Source organism: Phaethon lepturus, unplaced genomic scaffold, assembly GCF_000687285.1.
Source record: "Phaethon lepturus isolate BGI_N335 unplaced genomic scaffold, ASM68728v1 scaffold48993, whole genome shotgun sequence".
NCBI lineage: Eukaryota > Metazoa > Chordata > Aves > Phaethontiformes > Phaethontidae > Phaethon > Phaethon lepturus.
Window position 1 is genome coordinate 8,144 of NW_010530726.1, and position 4,552 is coordinate 12,695.

At 35.5% G+C, this 4,552-nt stretch overlaps 1 pseudogene; it reads left to right on the forward strand.

Moving 5' to 3' along the window:
- LOC104618685 overlaps positions 1-4,276 on the forward strand; it is a 10,276-nt pseudogene extending 6,000 nt beyond the window's left edge.
- Positions 4,277-4,552: the final 276 nt, after the last annotated feature.

Here is a 4,552-nt window from a genome sequence, read left to right on the forward strand (position 1 = left end):
AATTCTGACAGGTTCTGCAGTATGTCTAATGCCTACTAAACCCTGATGCAGGATTATCTCAGTCCCATGTCATCTCTAAGATCAAGTACAAATGATATAATAAAATTTTTAACATTTCCAAATTTCTTTCATTTTGTGAGAAGAGTTTTACATGAAGTAAAAGTAGATCTGATAGTTTACTTTCTACCATCAGTCAGTGACTGTGCCTTTTCATTTTCCCTGGGAAATGACACTTTCTTCAGCATTAGAGTCTATCTCAGCCATTTTTTTTCCCTGAGGGACCCCAAAGGAAAAGAATATGGAAGCTCAGACTTTACAATCAGTAATTGAAACCGAAACACAGCTACTCAGTATAATTGGCATTGCAGAGGTAAAAATTTTCTTTTATTGTCTGAATTACCATTTCCTATAGACTAGCATATAGCTTTTCTTTAATTAGGGAAACAATGTCCCTGTTAGAACATGAAGATTTTTCTCTAGGTTTTTTATATTTTTAATTTTATTTGCAGGTGGGTGATTGGCAGTTTTGTATTAAAAATGTTCATACAGCAACTCAAGCTGTATCAGTAACAGCTACCTCTCAACCAGCATCTTTTGATGTTCCTCCTGTGAGCATTGCAGCTCACATGAACAGGGCAAATAAAGCATTTAATCCAGTTGTTGTTTATGCAGAGATTAGCCAAGGGTTTTTGCCTGTTCTTGGTGCAACAGGCAAATCTTGGCTCTGTGATAGCCACCATAGAGAAGGATGGTACTGCAGCAGTACCTCCCAATTCTGTCCTTGCTTTCACATTGCTGTACTTAAAAATATAATAAGGTTTCAATGTGTTATCTTGTGTTTCTTAAACATCTGCTATTTTCTGAACCAGTGAGGTTATTTTTACATTGCTGCCAAGCTTTAAAATAGTTAGCTTGGATGCCACCAGCAGGTCATCTATTGCAGTAGTCAGGTACAACTGCACAAGTTCACTTAAAGAGAAGCAATCCTGTCTTGAATTCCTGGCCAAAGGTTAAATGATGACATTTTTCTAATTTAAAGGTGCTTTATGTAGTAAATGGCCAATAAGTATTAACTTGGTGGTTCCATGTAGTGACAAGAGATTTACGTAGTTAAAAGTGTTAATGCAAAATGCTTATTTTTAACAAAATACATACAAAAAGCAGGTTGTCATAGTGGGACCACTCCTATTTCTAAAGAAGTCCACATGACAAAAACACTGCCAGGTTTTCTGCACAGTAATGTTCAGGTTTTATGTTTATGTATGAACAGCAAAAATAACCTTGTTTGCTTGCAGATATTTTGTTTGAGATAATAATTCTCAATAATTCTATACCAAGGTGCTGACATGATGAGGATTTCTGGAATTTACTCAATGTACTTTACTTCTTTACAAGGCACTGGATGATACAGTGTAAGAGTGAATACCCATGGGAGAAATACAACCACCAGACTTAGCCTCAAGCAAAATCAAGCCTTGTATATACAAGGCTACAGAGAAAATGGTAAAGACCATTTATGAAACAGACAATTCTTTGCATGATTTGTATGTAAGGGTTTAGCAAATGGGATCATTTAGATTCACAAAAATTGCATTTGATCTTAAAAGATGTTCCATCTCCCATTTTCACTACAAAAAAGCCCAACCAAAACAAACTAGCTCCAACTACTGTTTCCTATGTATGGGAATAGCATCATATGTTGTCTTTAATCTAAAAATTATTTCTCTTACAGCCATGAGAAAGATACAGATTCTCAGCAATATTTATTTCAGCATCTCACAACAGGAATTTCAAATCTATAATTCTTCTTGAGACTTTAAAATGGGGACTTGGGGTAAATAAATTCAGCATGCAACATTAGTACACAAACTAATCCTATTAGAAAACTTCGCTTTTGAGATTTCTTGATTTTTTGGTACTTTTTCATCTTCATGACGAAAAAATATTAGTTGCTGCAGTTTAATATTCTTACACTTATCCATTGTGAAATTTAGAAAAATTAGCATAAAAATTGTCTAAAAAACTCACAAAGTATGGCTTATAAAACTGAAGCTCTCTTAAGGCCTGCAGTATGGGTGAAGAGAAGAGATGGATAGAACTACTTATTGCAGCCACAGCTCACCAACTTCTGCAACCTGCTTTACTGGTTACATCATGTCAAATTTTTACACATTCCAAATTTTGTCTGCTTTTTGGGTTTCCTAAATTTTATGCTGAGAATCCCGAGATCACCTTATTTTCTGCCCTTACTTCACTAACTTTCCACTAAATTTGAATAACCTAAAGAAAACTTAATAAGAGATAATAAAAATGAAAAGCAAATGCAATTCAGAGTTCTGTCATGATGAAAACAAAAAAAAGTTTTAAACAGGTAAAATTTATATGAATGCACAAAGACCTAAATTTGCTGATAAAGAAATCCAAGTCAAACTGGGAAGTTTCAGCAGAATTTCAGCAAGTTCTCTTGTAGTGAATACAGGAGGAGATTCTGCTCCTATTTATCCACCCTGTAAAGTTATAGATCTTCACGCTCGTATAGAAAACAAAACATTAGTCTTGCCTTGGAAAGCTCCAGGAAGTGACTTTGGCAGTGGAAAAGGTGAGTCAGACACTGTGTTTTTGTGAGATGACGTTGATATTTCTATCTGCAACGACATACTCTGAGGGCCACTGCTCAGGGATGAGGGCTACATCTTTCCCATCTGAAAATGTAACCAGACAGAAAATTACCCTGTTGCATGATAACTGTTCTAGTTCTCCACAAATAAATAAAATTATAATACAACCACCAGAGACTTTAGCAACAAGTTTTAGTCTATGTCTGTGCATATTTAAAAAAAAAAATCAGCCAACATGGACAATACAAAGCTTTAAGTCTATTTACAAAGATGTAAATGGACTACAGAGATGCAGTAATGCTCTATCCAAAATACTCATTTTAAGCTTGTTGTACAGGAAAAATGAAACCTAATTCCAAATGAAATGTACAAGCATTTCCTTGCATAAGCATTGTATGTTAAAATACACAATCTACAATTATGCAGATTACAGATTCAGATTAAAATCTTACATCTATCTAAAATTTTTAATAACCAGCCACACAAAGAAAAAAAATTCAAATAAAAAAAAATTCTCAGCTTCTTTTATCGCTATTTAGCAACTATATGTCTAAAAACTCTTACAGCTAAAGTGCGCAGTTATTGCATTATAGTTTGAGATAGCAGGTTCTGCACTGCTTTGGAGCTGGATCGTATCATGCACATCTCTCTACTATCTAAAGAGGAAAAGATAGTCATAAGAGGCAGAGAGGGGAAGAGGGGAAAGTCTTGAAAAGCTACGGACTTGAAATAGAAACAGCAGAACTCCCCAAAATTAAAGAAATGCATTTATAGCAATGTACCTACCAGTACAATAGGAGAATCATTTTGTGTCTTTCACAGTTTTTGCTGTGAAAAAACCCTCGTGCTGAGAGAGAGAATACAGGTCAGATGCAAGGCCCGCCCTTGCTATCTACACATATGTTTTAATTGCCATTTCACCTTATGTTTGTATTTGGGCAGTACAGTTTCTCATTCAGCTACATTTTGCATGGGTCTGCACATAGCGAAGAGTGTTGGTGAAACAATATTTTTTAGGCCAGTGAAAAGAAGGAGTTCCCAGAACCAGCAACAATAGACCTTTGAAACTGTAAAATAAGGTTTAAAAGCAAACTTGCCAAGCCCCATGCAGAGCAATACAGTCAGGTTTAAACAGGAATCATGAGCACATTTTTTTACAAAATGGCTCTAAAAGTCCTATACTGTCACCATAAGCAGGGATATTAAAACATCTATATTAATTTGTTGATAACGTGCATTCTTTTTTCCATAGCAGTGAAAATCTTATGGACCTAAAAAATCACTCTGATCATGCTACTTCTGTGAATTCCTCTAATCTCACACCTAAGAAGGCTGGTAGAGAAGAACAATTTAAAATTAAACCAGAAAATTTCACAACAGAAAATGACACCATAATCTGCTTTGCTATACATGCTGTTGATGATACCAATTTGATTTCAGAGGTGTCTAATATAGCACAAGCCACACGGTTCATTCCTGCAAAAGCATCTGTTCCTTTACATTATGACAGCAACAACGATGGTGCTAACAGTACAGTAATAGTGGCAATAGTAGCTGTGTGTGTAGCAGTTGTCTGTACTATTATAAGCTCAACCCTGTGTGTTTTACAAAAACAAAAGGGAAGACTGGATATTGAAACAATGCAAAAGCATGTGTAAAGTAAAATGTAAAAATACATTTTATACAGGGACATTAGGTAGAGTGCCCATCACTGGAGGTTTTCAAGATGGAACTGGAGAGGGTGCTAGGTAATCTCATGCAGGCTCCCTTTTCCATGAAAGGTTGCACCAGATGATCTTTTGAGGTTCCTTCCAGCCTAGGCTGTTCTATTATTCTATGGTTTTCTTGCATGCACCAACAGATCTATGCAAACGTTGAATAATCACCTGAAGTTTTCTTCTCTGTCTTTATATCTGCAATATCAAATTTTGCTC